Consider the following 22,044-nt stretch of genomic DNA (forward strand, 5'->3'; position numbering starts at 1 on the left):
CCGGCGGCGCGGAGCGGAGGGATCCGCCCGGCGCTGCCCGGCCTTCCAGCGCTGCGCCGGGGCGGGGGGAGCGGCGGCCCTCCCGGCGGGCGAGGGGGAGTCCGGGGAGCTCCTCCCGCGCGATCCCGGCAGCGGCAGCGGCAGGAAGGGCAGGGCGGGGGCGGGGGCTGTGCCTGTGCCGGGGGGGGGCGGGCGGTTGGCGGGGGAGGGGCCGCCGCCGCCGCCGGGCGCAGCAGGCTGACTGAGGGGAGGCAGGAGCGGAGCCGCCGCCGCCGAGGGCCGGGGCCTTGGACGCGTCCGGCGTGGAGCGGAGGAGGAGGAGGAGGAAGGGGAAGGGGGGGAGCCAGCCGGCCCCTCTCGGAGGACGCGGCCCGCATCCGCCCGGGGAAGGGCAGAGCGAAGCGGAGGGGGGAGCGAGCGGGCGCCGCCGCCGAGGAGACAAAGAAGCGGAGCCCGCCTGGGCTGGGAGCCTCCCCGCCACCGCCGCCGCCGCCCGCCCCGCTCCCCGCCGGCCGGCGGGCCGGAGGTAAGCGCGGCCGCGGGCGGGACGGGGATGGAGCCGGGGCCCGCCGTAAACTTGTGGCGGCCGCGGGGGGCGGCGGGGGGGAAGGGCCGCCGGGAGCGGGGGAGGGGCGGGTGTCACCTGGGCGGCCGAGGCCCCGTCGCCGCCCCGGGGGGGGGGCCGGTACCTGCCGGGGGCGGCGGAGGGGGGAAGGTGTTTGTGTGCCACGTCCAACTGCGGGGGGGGGTGGGGGGGGGTTGGGTATCGGGGGCGGCTCCTCCTCATCCTCCCGAGTTGCCTCTTGTGTGTGCGTGTGTGTGACAGCCGCCGCTTTGTGCCACCCGGCGCTCTGCCGGGGGGCGGCTGCGGGCCGGGACACCCCCGCCCCTCCGCGGGGCTCCGCGCCCGGCCCGGCGGGCGAACGGAGGCGGCGTAGCCGGCGGGCGCGGGGGCAGCCGGCGGGCCCGGCGGCGGGGAAGGCGGGCAGCGCCTGCCGGCCGGACCGCGGCGCAACCGGAAAGTTTCCCGGGCGGGAGCGGCCGCGGTGCGGAGCGCGGGGACCGGCGGGCGGTCACATCGGGCTGCGGCCGGGGACACCGCGGCCTCCCGGGCCCCCTCATCGTTCTTTCCGTTCCCGGCTTTCGACTTTATTAGAGCTGAGGCCGGGGTTTTTCCTGAGGAGCGCGGTGCAATACGCCCCCCCCGGTCGATGGGCGATGTTGGTTAAAGGACATAAAGCTAATAAAAAAAAAAAAAAAAAAAAAGAAAAATACAAGGTAAAATTAAACCTCGTATAGTGACTGTTGAGTAAAGTGCATCCCGGGATGTTTGGGGAGGAAAAATATCCAAGTTTGTAAGTCTTTTCATCCCGCTTTTAATTAAAAGCGCGCCTGCTCCAACAGCTGCCCTTGCCGGCAGGCTGGCACTGTGGCCCGCGTCAGATAAAGTTGTCGTGTCGGGATGCGGGTTCGTAGCTCAGGTCTGACCCGCGACTGGCTGATGGTGAGCACCGCTCGACTCTGGTTCCGATGTGGACGTCTCCCACGGCTGGTATTTTCACAGAAATGTGGCCCTGTGCCTGCATCGGGTTTATTTCGTGAATTCCATGTAGTGTTTTAACTCGGAACTGTCTTGTTCTTTTGTTACTTTAAAACTTGGATGCTGACTGAACCTCGGCAAGAATGTAAAACGTTCTCTCTGAACCGTGTTTCTTCCCCTCCCAGTGAAGCAGGATTTGTTTCTGAGGAAGGTGCTGCTACTGTTGTAGCAGCTCAATGTAGCAGAATTAGACTTCTCTTTGGTGAAAGGCAGCAGTGCCCTTTGTAAAAACAAATTTTCATGGCCTAACCACGCGTGGTTTGTGTCACTGGGAGTTTGGACTGGTAACTTAATATGGAGGAATTTGAAAGGGCTCACTGGGTAGGAGCTTATGAAAAATTTGTTTGAAAATACTTGTTTGGCCACTGCTTTTTAGGAATCTGAAGCAGTCTGCACCACTTAAATGATGTTAATGGTACTGTGTTTTCATTTTTAGGATTATGACTCCTGAAGTAAAATAATGTTGTTGCTTCTTAGAAATACTGATTTCACAACTCTGAAAATCTAAATCCTCTGTCTGACCAAAGTAATTTTAAGCAGTTAAGCAGATCGCTTTGTCTTCATAACAGGCTTGCTTCTTGAGACTTTGACGGAAGATGTCACTTCTGGGAACAGTGAATAAATACAGAGATGGAAGGCACCTGTACCATGAAAATCAAGCGTGTAATTAGCAAATATTTTATATAGGCCATGAAACAGATACAGACTTGTTTTGATGTTAGCTCTCATTGCTGTCGTTCTGTCATTGCAACATTAGCAGTTGTATTGGCCTTTTGCTTCTACCAGATTGCATTTCCGATTGCTGTAGTGATATAACGATACACAAAATCTCTTTTGCTATATTTTTCCAAAACCAACAGCAGACCTAGTCCTTGATTGTCTGGATGATTCTCTTCATTGTGTCCTGGCTACTGAATATATGATAAATTCAGAATGTCAGCCTTTGGCTTGTTACTGCAGTGGAAAGGGAACTTATCTCCCCTTCCTCTCTTTCCTTCTATAGTTTCCTGGCTAGCTGTGTGGGAGCATAAGGAAAGGTATTTGCTATCTTATGTGTCACCTTGTGTCTAATGTCAGCTAAAGAAGAGGGACAAGGTCAGTAGCGTCTGCTTCTTTTCCATCCTTTGTTTTTTGTACCTTGTGTGGCTGTTGATATGTTACTCCTTTGCAGTGCTTGTGGCTTTTCTCAGTAGCAACTATAACAGCAGCAACTCAAAAAGTTATTCCCATATAGCTTTGTTTGCTGGTCATGGTCTTGAGCAGCAACAAAACTACCTGGAGTATCTGTTTTTCATGCTCCTCAAGCATAAAAGCTGCTTCCAGACTCATGGAGACAGGTGCTGTATCAATTTACTTGCTGCAGGTTTGAAATCAAAACCAAGGCATCTTTGAATCTGAAACGTATGTTCTAGAAGATATTTCCTGCTTGTATGAAGGGACCGATGGTTTCTAAGCCTTGGGTATTCTCCTTCACACACACACACACCCCCAGTTTTGAGAAAGGGGGATTGCTGGTGGGGACTTATCGAAGATGTTTGAAGGAGTTTTTAAATAGCTGAAAACTGTGAAACCAGACCCTACCATGTTTCAGTTTAGTCAGAGCTGGGGTAAGGTGCTGGGCACTCGTTGCTGGACACACTGTTTCCCTGAAGTAGGTCATCTGGTATGTTGAAGAGGCAGAGTTGAGGTGCTCTGCAGGAAAGCTGCTTTCTAATTCTACTGAAATAATAAACTTAAAGACAATACACTTTATCCTTGTATTTACTAGGTATACAGAAATATCGCAGAACAATGGTTTCCACAGAGTGAAAGTCAAGAATTCTTACTAGTTCCTGGAGTGGAAGACCTTCAGAGAGAACTGAGATGGTGTTTGTAATGTGGGAAGCAGCACTGTTTTTTCCTCCTAAAGAGTGGAGTTGAGGCTTGTACTATTAATTTAACCATTGTCCAGTCTTCTGAAAAAAGACACTACATGAGATCCTGGTGTCTTACATGTTTTGAAAAATGGCTTTTCTGTTTGTTTTGCTTTGCAAATTTATGAATGTCAGCCCAGGAATCCTAAGCTTATTTCTGTTTTCTATAGTTCCATTTAAATTTTTCTTGCGGATTCAATTAGGCCCATTAGTTTCCTCATAATAACGTTGTCGTTGGTGTTCTGCCCAATTAAACCGTTGCTCTGTTCAGTGGTGGGTAAAGTAGTTCTTTCAAGTGTTGTTTGGGTTTTTTTCTTGGAGTAATCTTTTTTCCCCCATCATAAGGATTCTTAATTGTTTCATAAATACTAATGAAATGAGTAAATTGGAAGTGCATTGAAATATTAAATACATACTTTTATATTCCATTAAATATATGTGACGCAACAAATGAATATGCTTCTCACCATTAACGAAGTGAGTTCATATTTTATACTCAGCATAAATAACTTTGTGTGCAGTGAGGTGGCCTGGCAGTATATGTTTTTAAGCGTTAATAGAGTATTGTAGATTTTAAGAATCAGGTGCAGAGGAATAAAACTTGATTTGAGAATAGCAACCCATTGCATTTTAAGTTACTGCGGCTATACACAATAACCTGATGTCAGTAAAGTTTTAGAAATACTCATGCTAAGAAGAACATCTGTTAGAGAGGAGGCTCAGGCATGCTGGTGTAGCTAGTATTTATTCAAAGTCATAGAAACACGTTTTGTGGCTTCTACAGAGGGAAAGAGCCTCTGGTTCGTTGTGCTGGTTTTGGTCCTGATCATATTAACAAGTATTAATATGGTGACATGTAACTAGTATTGATTATTCTGTGAGGCAGACAGTGGGGTGAACATGCTGGGACTCTTGGTAGATACCTGAACTCTCCAAAATGTTGCTTCTCTCTTACAGTCATGACAGAATACAAATGCAAAATACAATGCAATACAGGCATGTCTTTAATCTAGGCTGAAGAAACTTGATCTAGTTTTCCTAAACTCATTGAAATTACTGTCTGCAGAGTACACACAACTGTAGAAATAGATGCAAAAATAGGTAGTGAGATATACCACAGATAGAGTATAGCTGAAACTTTATTAGACAAAACCAGTATATTTAGTATGTTTACAAAATCAGGTAGTAACCTTCTTGGGCAACTTTTTTTTTCTTCTTTTTTTTTTTTTTTTCCTTAATCAAATGAAATATAAACTTTGTTTCCAAGAAGATTTTTAATTTTTTAAAAAAATATAGTTAGATGGTAACTCATTATCATTGTTTCAGCAGGTTGTGCTGTTTTGATAGGTAGGGTGCTTTCTTCCTCTGTCACTTTAGCAGGTATCTAATGTGTGTAATGCATGGTCCTTGGAAGCGATGTGGATAGTGTTTGCTGTGCCAGGGCTCAACTGTTTAGCCGAAATGGATTGATAACCAAAAATAAGTGAGCAAGCCTTCAGATTATTACTTCTTTGGTAGAAAGGCAGATTTTAGCCTTGTGAATCATTTGAAGTTTTTGTGTTCTAGAAATGATCAGAGTATTTGCGAGGGCCTTAACAAGGACAAGTGATGGGTGTGAAAGTGGATACCGAAGTTTAGCAAGAGGCTAGAGTCTGCAGACACCCCTCCTGATGCAGGGTCATGTCCACTCTATGGTGTGAGAAGTTGCTTTTAGCTGAGTGCTATCTCTGGTCTGTCTTTCCCTACAGGTTACACTGGATTGGCTCCATTCAAATACAGAGGAGCAGTCAGACCCTGCAGGAGAACAGGAGTAGAGTTAGCAAAAGCAAGTGCTTTCTGCTCATGCTGGGGTGGGATTCTGAGTTCTGCTGGCAGTGCAGCATTTTAAGATTTTTTTTTAAGAAAATTATTTTTAAGAAAATAAAAGTACGCTGTTTAAAAATATTAGTCCATTTCTCTTCTGATTTAACTATATTCTCCTTATTTATATTACTTTTTAAAAGCCATTAAACACTGTTTTAGAACCTTTCCTTCAAAATGAGACTAGATCCTTTGCAGGGTGGGAACGTTTAGAAAGGAATGGTGGTGTGCATTAAGCATGCAAACTATAAATTGAATATATTGGGATTTTCTAACATGTCCATCTTATTAAATTTAAGTTGTCTGAAAAAATCCTTTCTGTATACCAATTAAGTTTTTAGTTAACTATATAGTAAAATGAAGCATTCATGAGTAGTCCCTTCACAGGTTTAGGAGAGAAGAGGAACATTAAATCCTGTTCAAACATACTCTGTGTATGGAGAGTTAAATTGGTGTATTACTTCAAATTTCTTTAGGGCGTTCTGGACTAATAAAATGTTTCAAGAAACTGCAATAAATTAAGCCTCCTGTTTAGCAAACCCTGGTGCTGATACCAGAGGAGAGGACTCCCAAGCATCGATCGGACTGACCTCTTCATTTAGTGCAATAGGGCCATCCCCCTCCGTGTGGCTGCAAGGTTTTTCCTTCCTGTTCTTAGAATAGCAGTGTATTCATCACACTTGCTTTGTCCCACATCCCTTGTGTGTCTGTCTTGGCTTCCAGTGCCATCCCAGGCTACCTTTGTTCCAAGGGAGTTGACTTCTTAGTTGACATCCTAATGCTGTTTTGGAGAATGACAAGGAAAGTATTTTTCAACCTTTTAATGCAGAAGGAGAGATACGTGACTGTATGATATGTTCTTGGGCTGAATTTTGATAGCTGTCATGACAACAAATCACACATTCATTTCCCTGAATGGATGGTGTCCCTCCAGACACACACAGAGTGTTATCAAGTTTGACAGATCTTGAATGATGACATGTCAAGGATTCTGGATTCCACCACAGGAGACTTGGGCTGCTGCAAATGCACGCTGCCACCTGGCTTAGTAAAACTTACCATAGCCTTTTTCTTGATTTTGAGTTCAGGGTTTTTTCAATTTGTTGTTACAACTGCCCTTTGGTTTTCTGTTTTTGTTTTAAGTTGATTTAGTGTTTGTTGGAAATTTAATTGGTAATTTTTGACTGGAAGTTTATTTGCTGGATTAGTGGAAGAGGAAAAAAGGTAGCTGGACTTCATCCAGTCACTTTAAAAATGTGTATGCTTTAGATGCTTTCAGTGTTTTTAATAAGAACATCAGCAAAACCAGAAGGACAAGTGTAGAGTATTTTTTAGGTCAGAAGTGGGCACTTTATTCACTGATTTTTTTCATTTTGTGTTAGTGCTATCAGTCAGTGACAATACAAACACCCCATGGTAGTTCTGCTGTGGCGTGCAGGGACAGGAGCTGACACCTGTGTAGATAGGCTGTGAACAGGGGCAGTCGCACAGATGGTTTGTTTGGCTTATTTTTAGCCTTGGCTGTTGTTTATTTGTAAAGTTGCAATTTCAGTTGGACAGCTGTTTCTGGTTTAACCAGACTACAGTAGTCTTGTAAAGTTGGATAAAACCCTGTAAATATTGATTTTTGTATGTTTTGTATGGAATGCTATGCTGGGTTACAGTCATTCAGTATCTAGCGCTCTCTTAACTCAGATGATCTGCAAAGAGCAGTTTTACAGAGCAATGTTTATTTTGTGTTCTGGATGACTTTTCTTAGCAGTATTGTCTGTCTATAGCTGTAACTTAAGTGGATTAAAAATTGGTACCATTTAGCTGCTGGGGAAAAAAGGTACCGTGTTTGTATCTTTAATTAGTCCTTCTTACCATAACTCCTTGAAATCCTGTGGATATAGCAACTTTGGAAATGTAAGTTAAGACATAGCATTTTTCCCAGTGAGTACTGAAATTTTTAAAAAGTCCCTTCTATTTCTGCAGCTTTGTGGTTTTAATTAAGAATGTTTTTGTTCCAGTTGTGAAAGACATTGCGTATGGTATATCTTGCTTAAATGTGTTTTCCTTTAATCACTGCATGTTGAATACAAAAATATGTAGATGGCATTTATAGGTATTAATACATGTATTTTTACATCAAAAAAAGGTATAAGCCATTTAGAATGTAAACATGTTAAGCTTCACCTTTCCTGTCTTTCAGAAAAAATATTAAAAGAAAAATTAATGATCAATCTCCTTCTTTTACATTTTCAGGTCTGTAGGCAGTCTTTCTGCTAACGCTATAGGGATATTCTAGAAATAATTGTTTGGACTATTCATAAATTCACACTGTTTTGAATTCCATTTAATTCAAATAGAGAAAGAAATTAATGCTAATATCCCAAATAATTAATGCTATAATAAAGGATCTGCCTTCCACTTGACACTGAATGACTTACGTTCTGTTACATCAAAAGACTTAAATCATTTTGAGCATTCAATATTAAAATTCTAGTTCATGAATATTAGAAATTTAATCAGATATCTCGGCAAGGACTTTGTGGATTGTATTGGGTTTAAACACTGGTAATAATAAAGCTTGTGTTTAGCGCAGGTATCAAAATATGACACATCATTTTTATGAGCTCTGAGGCTCTTAAAGGATGCATGGGGAATCATAATGAACCAAAATGTTATAGACCTCCTATGACAGAAAACTATTAAAGTCTGTGTAATGTTTTTGCAGCAATGTGTGCCTTCTGTCATTAGTCCTGTCTTGTAATACTGATGGTTGTATTCCTTTAGGATCTTTCCTAGTTTTGCTGACAGGAGATCCTGGATGTTTATTTTGTTCAGATACTCTTTTCGCCTCTCTGGAACATCAGGAAGATACAATGTTGTAGCTTTGCCAAAATGTTCATTCTTTATTTTGTATCCCAACTTTTCCTGCTGTTGCTGTGGCCCTGTGAAAATGCAGGCAAGTGCTTAGTATTCTTAGTGGTCTTACTAGAAAGAGTATCTCTTGTTGACAAAATATGAAGCTGAGCCATGAGTACATCTTTTTCAAGACAAGAACCACAGTTAGGTTGCAGGTCAACTCTTTTTTGATTAGACATTCTTTGACTTGTCGTGACATGTATGTTAAATTACATGTTGAACTTCTGTCTGCAGAAGAAGTTCTATTTTTACAGATATACTTTATGCCAGCGGTCCTCAAACTACAGCCCATGGGCTGGATACGGCCCCCCAGGGTCCTCAATCTAATCCAGTCCCCAGTATTTACAGACAGCCCGCCCCCCCCGCCGGGGGTTGGGGGGGAAACCAAGCAGCCGCAGATGACTGCCTGCCACTGCATCCGCGCGCCGGCCCCCTGGTTAAAAAGTTTGAGGACCCCTGCTTTACACCTACCTATACATTGTGTATTACATCATCATCAGTCTCAAAGTCTTTGGGACTCCTAGTAGTTTAGCGTTGCTTAATGAATGATGATACTGAGGTGTTAAAGAACAGGAGTGGATCAGACAGTGCTTGATATAATGCCTGCTGAAGTTGATGGAAAAAGGCAGTTAGCTTGTCATGGGAAAGGCAAGGAATGATTTAATTTGTTGTTTAATTTTAAAATATTTAAAACAGAAAAATGAAAGCAGAGAAAAGGAAAAATTAGAACAGGGTGCAGAAAAAAAACCCTTAAATGCATTGAGGGTTATATTGGTTTTGGCGGAATTGAGGTTTGCAGTTAGGTATATTCCTGCAGATCACTGAAATAATTTTTAAAACTCTTTTCCCCCTGTGTTTTAACTATAATACATTGTTTAATGGTGCAAGTAGACTTAGTTTCACTCTTCTATGATAAAAGTTTTTTCAGCTTGTCCTTGCGATGTATCAGTTCTGTTTGATTTTTATTTTTTTTTCTTCTTTCCGGATGGATGATTTTAGTGGTTAAGTAGTTGGTCATTTGGATTCCTTTGAGATAATATACTCGTGGTTAAAAGAAGGTACCATACGTAACTGCATTTTTTTTTACATTAATGGACATTGCCTTACTCTTCTGCAGCAATGGCATACTTTACTAAGTGGACATAGTATTAGATGCAGCTTGGTATTTATTGGGTTATACAGTGCTTGCTAAGCAGGTAGTAAAATTTTTAATGTTTCATTCTTCAAAGATAGCAATCCTGAGGCTGATGTTGGTGAATCATGAATGCAGGTGCATCATGGTGGAGTTACACCGGAGAGAAGATAGTTTTTCTCATGGTTGAGTAGAACACCTGTTGCTGTATTATCAAGTCACTTTAGTTACAGAAAAACCTAGGAGTCGTCTATCTATCTATACAGCATAGATCAGCTGTAATCATTAACTAACTTGTGATTCTAAATACTTTTTCGTGTTGACTGTGTGAAGAGCAGCTTGGCATTGCTAGTTCCAGGTGCATTTGGCAGTTTAGAAATTGTTTTTCAGTGCGTGAACCGAACGTGTTTGGCAAGGGAGCTGGTAAGGATGAACAATGAGGGAAGGACTGTGTGTCCCCCAGGACTCCTGTGCTCCACAGCCATGTGGGGAAGTGTTGGTAGGAGTGCAATGCAGGGCTTGTAAACTGCTGGCAGCTCAAACCCCAAGACAATGAAATGCGATATAAAACAGCTTTAATCATGTCCACTGGTCGACTTTCATCCCACCCAGGTGGGGGGAATCAGGTGTTACCTTTCAAATCCCGACCCTCAGGCATAGCCATCCTGCCTGCAGGTGAGCCCATGCCGTGTCTGCTGTGACCTCCCTCTGCCACCCAGCTGGTCAGCCTTACCTGCCTGCTGCTGGCCTGACTGGCAGCAGCCCTTGGCTCTCATTTCTGCCTCGTTTTCCTGAGACTGGCTTTTTGAATGTAAGGGATCTGCACAACTTGCAAAACACTATGCCTGGTTTTAAGCAGCCAGATTTCAGGGGGTTGTTTAAATTGCTGACACTGTCCTTCTAAAATCGTGGTGCCTACTAGATGTAAGAAAAACCAAAAAAACCCAACCCTCCAAAACCCAACAACAATCAAAACCCCAAACCCCAGTAAGAATACTTGCACCTGATATCAATATAGTTCATAGTTCTGGTGGTTATGTAGATGCACCTTTAGATTTTCTTAGGGAAATACTGTTTTATTTTTCAAAGTCTGTAAATAGTTGCTCTTCATTCTAGAAGAACTTTTAATTGGTGTATACCTTGATTGTTGTGTTATCTAGACAGATGACAATCACCTCTGCTTTGTGGCTTTGTTAGTCTTTTCCCTCCACCTTTTCCATTTTGCAGTTTATCGTACATAGTTAGGATTGGGAATAGCCTTGATTGTGAGTGTATATGTTTTTGGGTTGTCTATAATCCATTTGTATTGCAGGAATATTTCAGGAAATAAAAAAAATCATTAGATAAAACTTAAGAAAACCTTGTATCCCGTCTAGTGTGATTACACTACTTTGGGAGTAAAATGAGCAAGATTTGGCTAAAACGTTTCAGTTAAAAGTGATGTTCAAAAATACAATTGATGAAGTTTCTCAAATGAGGATGGATTATCCACACTTTTGAACCCTTGCATACAGCATTTCTGTATAGTTTTAAACTTTCTTTTTTTCATGGATATGCTCTGGCATTGCATTAGGGTATTGGGGTGGGCTCCCGCATGTTTCAGTCAATAAACGTCTTGTACTAAATAAAAAGAAGCATTTTCACATTGAGAAAACTTGTGAGTTTTACATTGGTTTTATGTTGTTTTCAGTGCAATAATTTTAAAATATTTTAAATTTACAGGAGGCTAACCTTAATGTGTGTAACCGTCCTGTGGAGAAATCTGTATGTTCTTGCAGCTGTGTGAGAGTGATCATCATACATTGCCTTGAATCACACAGCCCCTTGCTCTACTCCCTCTTTCAAAGTATCCAAATCCATCTCCTTCCCCCCATGTCCCTTCTGCTCCCTTGTAGTATCAGAGAGGCACTGGTCATTGCCTTAGAAATACATGTCTTCTGATTAATTCACATTTTCCAAGTGGCTTAGCGGCCATCAGGTAGCTGAATGGCATCCAGCTGCTGTGTTATGAAGCCCCTTGTCCAACAGTCTGCCATTAATGTTGCTTTGGAGGCTGTTACTCACATATTCTTCAGACGGAAAGAGTCTTTCCATTAAATTAACACCTGTGAATAGGGTTTGGATGTTTTTGTTTTGTTAGCTCACTATTCTAAGCATGTAGTTGCACACCAGTCACAGAAATGAGGTTGTCTGCTTGCTTTCTGCTGAGGCTGGGAGTAAGTATGGTTAACACAGGTTATTCTGTTGAATATCATGCTTTCATTTTCTGCCTAGATATGTATGTGCCTGCAACCTGGTATTTGGGAATGATTTCTTAAATCTGAACTGAATTTATAAATATCACTGTGGTCCAAGTTGGGGCAGGATTTACCAGTGTGAACTGGCTTTGAACTAAAACTAATTTTATAAAAAGAACACCATAGTTTCCTTCACTGTGCAGCATCCTCCTCCTGCTTGTCCACTCTTTATTGTGGGAGAGCTGCCATAGTTGAGAACTGTGTGATGAGGTCCACAACTGGATCTCAGTACAAAGGAGTGTTGGGGGAATGGCAGAAAGCAGTATTACTTAGGTTTTCCTGTGTTCCAGTGGCTGGATATTTTCTTTTTAGTAGTATTTCTGTGGAACATTGCTGTTATGAAAAGTCTGTGTCCTTCTGTACTGAAGTGTAGCCCAGCGTTTTCAGCTTAAGGATGTGCTGTAATATACTTTGTGACAGTTGCTGATTCTGAGGCTTTCATATGTGCAACATCATCTGAAACTCAAATTTTTTAAGGGTAAGGAAAGGGAGTTGGAAAATAGAAATCCTGAGTTTAGGGAGAGTTAGACAAGGGATGAATGACTTACCGTTTGTAGCGTTAAATGTGTATATAGCATTGTATAAAACTTCTGTGTGAAGTTTTGTTTGGGTATGCTTCTGAGATTGTTTTTTAAAGTCAATGTTTTGTGCCTACCAGCTTTTGCTGTAAAATGGACATAATGCAGGTTGCTGAGTCATTGACCCTTGTAATCAACAATTTATGTGTCTTCAGCTTGTTTAGCTTCATACCAAGAAGCAGTAGAAAAGTGATTTTTATATAAAATCACTAGGTGAATAAACTTGTTCACAAAGGAAGGGCTTTAATTTTTCTCTGGTATGTCTAATTTTTTATCATTATGTGTGGACTTACAGAATGTGCTCAGCTGAGATTGATCACTGGTGTGTGAAATGACCAAATTATAACAATGGAGAGTTTTCTGAGGTGGGTAATATATTTTCATATGTAGCTTCCAGCAATGAGTTTAATACACTGAAGGCCACATTTTCAATGCTTCTGTTATTGAAATGTAGTGCTCTGATCGTTTTTCTGCTGAACTTCAATTTAGAGCTTCATCTGGAAAACATCCAAGGAAAAAAAAAAGCATCAAAGCAAAATAGTAAGAATTATCTCAGAATGCAGGAAGATCTTTAAGTGTAAAATTAAAATATGCAGTAAGGCTTGAAAAAGTGCATAGAACACCTTAAAGGCTAAATCTGTAAGTAAGAAAGGAAAATAGCTTTACTGGCACATACACTGATGTAATAGTTTGCTAACCTTGGGTACAGGAAGTAAACTTTTATGTTCTCACTGTTTATAACTTCATTTCCCATCTTTAGTCTTCTGGCTTTACTTTAGCTGAAGCATTGTTACCATTTTGCTGATAGACCCCCATGGAGTATATTGCCACTTGCAGAGCTCTGGTTTGGTCCTCTGCTTCACTTCAAAGCCACCAGGTGAACTCTTCCAAATATTTAATCAACTGAGTTGTGATACTCAAGCCACTTATGAACATGTTTAGTTAACATTTCCGAGGCTTAGATTTGGGACTTTGACAAGAAAAGCACATATGTGAAGAAGAAAACTGTGATGAAAAGAACTGTATGCACAGTGAGAATGGGTTCTGTCTCTTTAGCATTTTAGTTGTGACAATGTGAGAACTGCTATTTGAGATACTTTTGTCTGTCTAGGATAGTTTGTTGCCACTGTAGTAATAGCTGTGGGAGGGTGGTAGAGTGTGTGCAGCTTCAACAGCTGATGACTTTTCTGTTCTCTAGACCTATTATGAATATGGTAAAAGTTGAGTTTCAAACTGATCTTAAGAATAATTAAAGCAGAAATTTCTTCTGTATTATCCAGGAACACCTCCATATATCATGCTGAAGTCACTCTCATCTAGGCTTCCCATGTGGGTTTTTCCTTTCTTTGCAGTAGGTCTGGACCTGTCAGACACAGACTTGGGTGGTTCTTGAATTGTTCTGGCAGCATCAACGGGTGGTTTCCACGCAACATGCAAAACATATAGAAAGTTCTGTAAAGTGTAGATTTTCTAGGGTTTTTCTTTTTATTCTGCCTTGCAATGAATATTAAAATGCTCAGGAAATTCAGCATACTTTATTTGTCTGCTGGGCACGGTAAAAATTTGCTGTAGCATGTGAAAGTTGCTTTTCATCCCACCCGTAAGGTCAGTATACCTAAAAAGCCCAGTTATTGCCTTGGAGGGGGGAAGATCTGCTCATCACCCTAAATCTTAGCAGATTTTCTTCACCTCTTTTATTACAGGGACTTTTCTGCTTGCTTTAGTTTTTACATTGTCCTTGCAGCTCAACCCACACATTTTTCTTGTTTCTCTAGGAATAGCTTCTCTAGATGGCAACACCAGTGGCTGGCAGGTCTCTGCTTGTTGGGCCTGGGGAAAAAGCCCAGGCTTTGAGAAAGCCCACTGCCTCTAGCAGCAATGAGCAGATAATGCTGTCATCATTAGGAGATGTGAGTGGCAGATATGTGGGAGCCTTGTCTTTGGATAGCTGAAACGCTCATCTGCTGGAGCAGCTGGATGGATCCTGGTCTTGGTTGAACATGATTGATTAGTATAGTGGAACAATGTCTGTGCTGTCTTAAATATCCCAGTTGATGCTGCCATAAATTGTTTTAGGTGCTCGCTAGTATTCTTTCCCAGTTAGGGTAGAAACGCTCTTGATTTTCTTCCTTATGCATAGAAACCTTGCAGTAGGTCTGGTTTAGACTGATTACAGAATCACCTGTACTTCCTTGCTGTTTTTCCAGACACCTTCTCATGCTGGATAAACAGTATACATACACTGTCTCCAAAACAAATTTTGCTATGTAATACGCATATGGGAAGTTCTGCAGAGACTCTAGGATCCACCCTGCTGGAGTAAGATTTTTTTCTTCTTGATTTCTATGTGTATTTCAAAACAAACTACCACCCCCAAAGCAGTTCTTGTCAACAGTTGGTACTCACTGTTAATTTTCATCCTTGGGGTAAAAAGATGTATGCTAAAATAACTTAGTTTCAAGAGGCAACATGAGGAGAAAAGAGAGGAAGGTAAAACTAAATGTGCCAGCAAAAAGGTGAATGATTCTTCATTTTGCTGTATCTGTCAGAAAATACCAACATTTGTGATTCCAGCCTTGAAAGAAAAAAGCAAGGAGGAAAGTTGTTCTTGTCATGTAATGTTATTTGATTGCTGCTTACTAATCTGTGTTTTCTTTCTTAGAAAAAGAAAAAAGGATTATTTAATCACGAATTGTAAATAGTGGGAAGTAGACATCTCTGGAAAGTAGAAGTTGTAGTAGAAGGATAATTTATTTTCTTTCTACCTACAGCACAAGACTTGCTCATTTTGGCAACAGCAAGATGTTTAGCTTAGCTCCGCCAATTTATTTTGAAATCTCACTATAATTTGCTGAGTTTGGAGACTGTGTGATTATTTCAGCCAGCAGGAGAGCCTTCTTTCTTTCTCAGGTTTTTAAAAAAATCTGTTTGCTAATTGTTCTGTTATTTTTTTGAATGTTACTTCATAATGTGCACCATTAAACTTTGTATGCAGGAATGGGAAGAAGTAATTGTTTCTTCTTCAGTTGATTCACACTGAAATAGCCATAAAATTCTTGATCCTGATTCTCTGCTTTTTTAGAGCTTGTAAATCATTTACTTTGTGCTTTGAGTGCAACGTGTTTGTATAATTCCAGTATTGATGTTGATGTATTATTTCTACTTCAGTCTCACTTAAGGAAAGTGTAAATAACTTTACAGAGTTGCAAAACAGTAGGGAAATAAGCCTCCACAAGCTAAGGCATCAGATTTATTTTCTGGGGCAAATGAAGAGGTTCTTTGAAGCCTGATCAAAGCCCAGGCTCTCTCCAGCAGTGTGTAGTATAAAGTTGGTGGTGTTCGGGCATTTAAGCAGAATCTGTTGGCTTCAGGAGGTTTTGGGTTTGGCTTTTGTTTTTGGTTGTCGGTTTTTTTGGTTTGTTTGTTTTTTTGTTTTTTTTTTTTTTTTTTTTAATTTTTATTGGGGCTTTATATCTCTGGAACCCATATTCAACATATTTCTGGAAATGACAAATGCACTGCCATATGGCATGCCAGATTTCAAGCCATTCCGAGGTGCATGTGTGAATTTTAGAGTGCCTGGAAGAAATGAATGAAAACCACTTTCTCAATTTTATCTGTTGCTGAGCTCTGTAGGCAGAGGAGGGGGGAGGCTTTGAAGTAAATTCCGCTGGAGGGATTGCATGCTTATTTCTGAGCTGCTGTCCTAATGCAGCAAGGTGTAGATGTAATTTATGTTTCAAAATACCCACTTAATTTCAGCAGGACTGTCAGTTTACTTACTGCTATGTTTATTCTGGGAGATGCCAAGAAATACTGAGCATCCTTTCGCTACTGGCAACTCTGTTACCATTTTCACTCCTTCATTTCCAACCCTTTTTGTGCTTAAACCTCTCGTTTTGAGGTTTAATGCTTTGCTTTAATGTCTGAACTTAATTTTTATGTATTGTTGAACTGTTATTTTTATATGTTCTGTATCTCCTTAAAAGGTTCTGTATTGATTGTACTTCATGAGTAGATTTCTTAAGCTTTTGTTGCTTAGTAAAAGCTGAGGAAGCATTACTGGAGGTATTTTACCAGAGTTATTTTTAATTCTGGAATCTATGAAAACTTTTTAAATGCAGAAAAGATGTTTGGGGAATTTGTGTCAGGTTTTGGTTAGAAAAAACATCTCTTCCTTGTGAAGCACAAACTAATAAGGTAGTTCCTTATAAAGAGTAGCTGTATTCATGTAAGTTTATACAAATTCTGTGAGTTTTCTTCAAAATAAAAGACAATAAATTTTGAAATTTTTTTTATATAGAAAGGAGGGGAGAAACTTACTTGTGAAATAGATAATCTGAGTGATTAATATTTTGCCACAGTAGTTGCTTAACTGGTAGAATTTGTTAAAATGAATTCTGTTTTCCTGTAACAATGACAGTTCACAGGGGAAATCATGTTGCTTTACTAAATCCTTTCCCCAAATTGTTCTTTTAAAGTGTCGTACCTCAATACAGTAATTGTTAATGACCACTTCCAGCACACAGCCCTTATGTTAATTTAATTTCTTTACATAAGCCCTTTAATTTCTATGCAACTCCAAAGCTTTTGATAAGATTGTGAATTTCCTCCATGTTAGATCATCCCCATGGTTCAGTTCAACTTGTTGTGTGCCAGTTGCTTGCTGTTTCTGACCTTGAATGAAAGCGTGTTGTGCGCTCCAGTTGCAATGAAAATGTGACGATGAAGGGTTGGTATTCACTGATGTAAAGCAGCAGTTTTACATGTGTTTATAATTACGAACAATTCTGAAGTTCTTAGTCACACAGCCTTCTGGTGGAAAAACGTTTTCCTTCCTCCTGGAAAACACTGATTCATTAGGCCTATGTTAATTAAGTAATCAGTTTGACAAGGATGGATCTTCTGGTGAGAGTCAAGAAGCAGGAAGCTGTGGTTCTTGCTGGTGGCAGGCAAGAGGGCCAGGAGTTGTGCTTGGGATCTGTGTGTGCGTGTTCCTGCTCTGGGCCATGGGACAGCTCTCCCCAGTTAAGAGGTCGTTGTGGTCAGGAGCATGAGCAGACAGGGTGGGGGTTTCCTGATGCTGAGACCATGTCCTTTTGTCAGGAACAATGGGCAACTGAAAATTCGAGGAGATTTCTAGGAGGGAAAAACGATACCCTTTCTGAATGGGCTTTTTTTTTGTGTTTGTGAAATCCATTTTCAAACGATCTTTCTGAGACAAAGGATTTCTTTTTTAATAATTAAACTTTTTTTTTATACAGTATCTCAGTTCATATCTTTACTCCACTTATAGACTTCTTGAGTGTAAATAAAGCCTGCAAACAATAATAAGGCATTGTCTTTGCTCTTGAAATTCTGTTAACACCATATGTAGCATTAAGCATGTACTTAATGTCATGCTTATTTGTGATCAAGAATTTTGCATTTCTGAAATGCAACTTCTGGTTTTTTGGTAGGAATGAAATAAAAAACAGTTTAAAGTTTTTTATCTTTACCTGTTTTACATACAAAATAAATTGTAAGCATAATGTTCTGTGTCAGAATGGTAATATGCTTCTCAAATTTCCATCTGTATAGAACTGGTTTTGAAATGGTTTAAGAGGAGTATTAGTACTTTGTGGGTTGGTTAGTTTGGCCTCTTTCTTCATATCTTCATTTGAAAAGTCTTCTCCCACTTTTTTCCAGAATTGCTGTGTGTATTTACATCTTTAAAGAAACTTTGGAAGGTCACAAAATGACCTTGTAGTCAGACATTTGAAGAATCCCTGTATGCTGAAACTTTTCATCTTGCATCTTTGACTTGGATCAGAACGAACAACAAAAATCTCTGTGATTCTTCCCCTCCTGAAAGACTGGCTCGAGTTCATCAGTATTTTATCTTTCAGGATTAGAGTTTAAGCTGTCAAATACAAAACTTTAAGTAAAACCTGAGATCTTTTGGTGTAATAGTGTAGATGGTCTGCATTTCCTTTGCTTATAGATTTCCTTAAATTCATTATCTCTGAAATGTCAGTGTATCAAAAAGGATGTCTGCACCTAGGCTATTAACGGCCAACCCTTATTTTCTATCAAATTGTTCTGAATACTTAAAAAAAATCTGTTGTAATTAATGGTTGTTTAGTTTTCTTGATTAAGCTGATGATAAACTCTTCATAGCTCTTCTGTGTGTACTTTTCCCTTCCCTGTCTGTGCAGGGAGCTGCTATTTGCTTAAAATCTTTCTGCATCTCTTCGGTGTTCCTCTTACATTTTGGCTGCTCCTGTCCTGTTTCTTCCCCCACTTTTGCACTGCTTGACCATCGCGTGTGAGTTATCACACCAGCCTCCCACTCCGTATTGTACACAAGGTGTGAAGTCTTCACCAGCCACTTGCTAAAAGACTACATCTGCTATCCAAGCTCTTGTTTTGAAGACACCAACCAGGAGCAATTTGGCAGATCTCTGCAATAAAATGAAGTTGTGATTGCATGCCCATACAAGCTTTAATCTAGATATTGCAGGTAATGGCAGTAATGAAGATGTGATGGCATGGTCTAGCAACCAGGATATATCCCCAGCAGATTTGTACTCTCGTTTACATGTTGGTACTGTTTAGAGAAGCTCTGTAGACCTGAAACAGAACTCATGCTGCCCTCAGGCCATCAATTTACACATACTTTTAGTTCTGCTAGTTTTCTTTGAAACCATAGATGTATGGTTTAGTTTTTGTTTTGTTTTGGGTTGGTTGTGGTTTTTTTAGTGAAGAACTTTCATAACATTTGGTAGTAATTAGCCTTAGTCAGTCTTTCTAGTTGTGGGGGAAATCCTGGCCTGCTGAGAATTACAGAAGTCCTGTGGTTGATTTTTGAGGACCCTACAGTCTCATTCCTTTTTCAGTAAAGCTTTTGTGTAGGTACGCAAGATTCCTTCAGTTTGCGAATGTGTATGTATAAGTCTGATGGCTCACTCTTTAATTTGACATCATAAATTTGACTGAGTAGCATGTGCTAAGAGCTTTTTAAAGCTGGTGTTTGTTGGATTAGCTGCTCTTCTACTTGCTGGCATAACTCTTCATCAAGTAGCAGGTCCAGGCAGTTGGCCTGCCTCTCAGCTCCAGTGAAAGCACTGATAGGAAAGAGTTTTTTGCCTGCGGGTATATTAAAAGGCTGGAAGAAGAAGCAATACCGCCCTGCTTTGAGGTGATCCTTCCTTCAGGAATCTAAAGCTTTATTCAGGAGGCGTTTTCACTCTGTGACAGCTTTCAGTTTGGTTCTCAGACCCAATGTGCTCATTTGAAGCTCCCATCAGGTTGTATTCTGCGGAAAAGAGGAGTCATGTTTCTGTGGTGAAGCCAGTCAGTTTTTAGGTGGCAAAGCTGAAACTGGCTTCTGAAACGTAAGTTGTGCAAAGTGTGTAACATTTAGCTTTACAGTTTATAAGTGCAGCACTATCTTCTTCAAAAGATTATTTCATTACTGATCAGTAATAGGCTTAGAAACCCATGCTAGGGAATTTTGGTAGGTATGCACTCTGGAGGGTTGCTTTTTTCCTGTCCTGTTTCCTTTGTGTCTCACTAAGTGAGCTGGTAATCTCTCTGTAATAAAAATAAGTAGCCCTGAGTTGCTCTGTTCCATGTATATTTTGAAATGCTCAATATTGGTTGACATTTCTTGAGATCATTAATGCCTGTCATCAGCAGGAAGGATGAGGTACTTCTAGTTGAACAAGTAAGTTTGCACATGTAAAGTTACTACAGATTAGTAAAATGTAAGGCAAGAATTGTTTTTGGGCAAAGGAATGAATTAATGGTGTACCCCATAAGGGGGCAGAACCAGTACTAGATGATGCATCATGCTTTTTGTCCTTGGTATTGCTTCACTATGTTATGTTTATTTCTGACTGTTGGACCATCACCAGAATTTAGAATCCTGTTTGCACAGGGTGTCTGTTCCTGGACTGATTTTTTTTTTTTTTATATATATTTTTTTTGCTACCATATGTCAAATGTGCTAAGAGCTTGAAGTTTGTTGCACTGCTTTCTTAAGGTACCTAGTGCTTCTAAAAATACAGTAGCTGTAATTTAAGCACTTGATATGTTCGTAGTCTGTATTTAGGCTCTAGTTTTGAAATTCCTTGATTTTTGCTGGGAACTGTTACTTTATATTTGTCAAGAAGGAAACACTCGTAGCATCTGTGATACCACTGATTTGAATGGAAGGTTGCTATAACTGAATTTTTCAAAGAAAAATTGTGTGTATACTTTAGCAATCAACAGTGGGTTTCTGAGACTGTTACTCTTAGGTTTCATGGCAATAAGCTTTGTGTCCTGAAGCATGTGGGATGTTTGTGCTCTTTTGCAGCTCGAGAGGTGTAACTTCCATAGAGGATAAGTTCTTGTTATAGGATCTGTATTTGCTGTCATAGCCTATTGAAAGGAATAGTGAAATACAATGAAAGCGAATATAATTAAAATTCCATAGAAAGGAGGGGAAATCATTCTACCTCCTTGAAAGTAAACCAGAATTTTCAAAATTATTTAAGTATACAAGTACAATTTAGTGTTTTCGGTTCTTCATTAGTTTTAAAAACTAAAGAAGATACTCTTAGCTTCATTTTCAGGCGAAGACATTTGGATCGTGATCATCATCTTCATATTTTTGTAAGTGAGCAATATAATACACCTTATGGGACATAAACGTCAAAGTTGCAGGCAGAGTTAATTCAGGGTCTGTGGTCTTTGGCTTTTGTTGTTCCCTAATGTGGCCTGCCTGTAGTTTTAGACACAAGATGAAGATAAATGGGAAGGACTTAAATTGCAGCAAACGATAGGTGAAACAGTGGGGAAGGCATTTTAAAAGGCATGCAGAAAAATTCCCATGGAAGTACATTAGAAAAGACCATGTGATTGCATAATATGCATGGAAAAATGCCTCTGCCTTTTGTTTCCTTTTCTAGCAAAAAGAAGAAAAACGTCAGTAATGTTACAGCCTTTATAATCTCCTCTGCACAGAGAAAGCTCTGGCCCAAATCTTCTCATTATAATTGCATAATTGGAGCACAAACCTTGAAATGACTTGATTACCCTTTCTCCTTCAACCTGGAGTTTACCAGTTTCTCATGGTTTTACTGGCTATGGGTGGTATGCATGTAAAGGACAAAATTTAATAAAAATATAACTGAAATTGTTTAATGGAATAACTGAAATATCTAGAAGTCTACTCTTGAAATTTTGTACCTTTCTGTCCTAGCAACAAAGTATCTGGGGAGTATGGTTGAAACTGGACAGCCTGTGTTTTTCCTGCAATTTGTTTTTTTTTTTTTTTAACAAGAGATCATGTGTTTAAATGTCAGCATGACATTTTGATTTCTAGCCTGCACGAGGAAGATGATTTAGTCAGGTCAGCTATTAAAAAAACAGCTATTCAACAAGGCTCGTATACATCCTTCAGAAAGAGCTTTGACTGTGATGGCTGCTTACTACAAATGAGGCATTTTTTGTTTTCTTTGGATTATTTTTATTCCCAAAAGGGCAGACCCGGACATCTGTAAACAGTAGTTGCTGGGTAGTGAGAAGAGCTTGGGAAATACTGTAATATAAGGTAGAGGAGCACATGCTTGTAATATATGCATAAACTAACTGCACTGAAGTGGTAAAGTATTCAGAGCTTCTGAAAGTTGTGCAAATTTACAGTGTTGAACATCAGTGTTGAACAATGATAGGTTTTTTGCATCCAGCTAGGATAATAGGTTACTTAAAAATACTATCATCTTTT

At 40.4% G+C, this 22,044-nt stretch overlaps 1 protein-coding gene across 2 annotated transcripts in view; it reads left to right on the forward strand.

The window, feature by feature from the left end:
* The first annotated feature begins 266 nt into the window (after positions 1-266).
* NCK2 (NCK adaptor protein 2) overlaps positions 267-22,044 on the forward strand; it is an 88,785-nt gene continuing 67,007 nt past the window's right edge. The window contains exons 1-2 of one of the 2 annotated variants that reach the window (XM_055802014.1): positions 267-526; positions 2,604-2,695. The gene's annotated coding sequence lies outside the window, so the exon portion shown is untranslated. The remainder of the gene's footprint in view (positions 527-2,603; positions 2,696-22,044) is intronic. The other variant, XM_055802013.1, reaches the window with a different exon arrangement.

The sequence above is a fragment of the Falco peregrinus genome, chromosome 4 (genome assembly GCF_023634155.1).
Source record: "Falco peregrinus isolate bFalPer1 chromosome 4, bFalPer1.pri, whole genome shotgun sequence".
In the NCBI taxonomy this organism is placed as follows: Eukaryota; Metazoa; Chordata; class Aves; order Falconiformes; family Falconidae; genus Falco; species Falco peregrinus.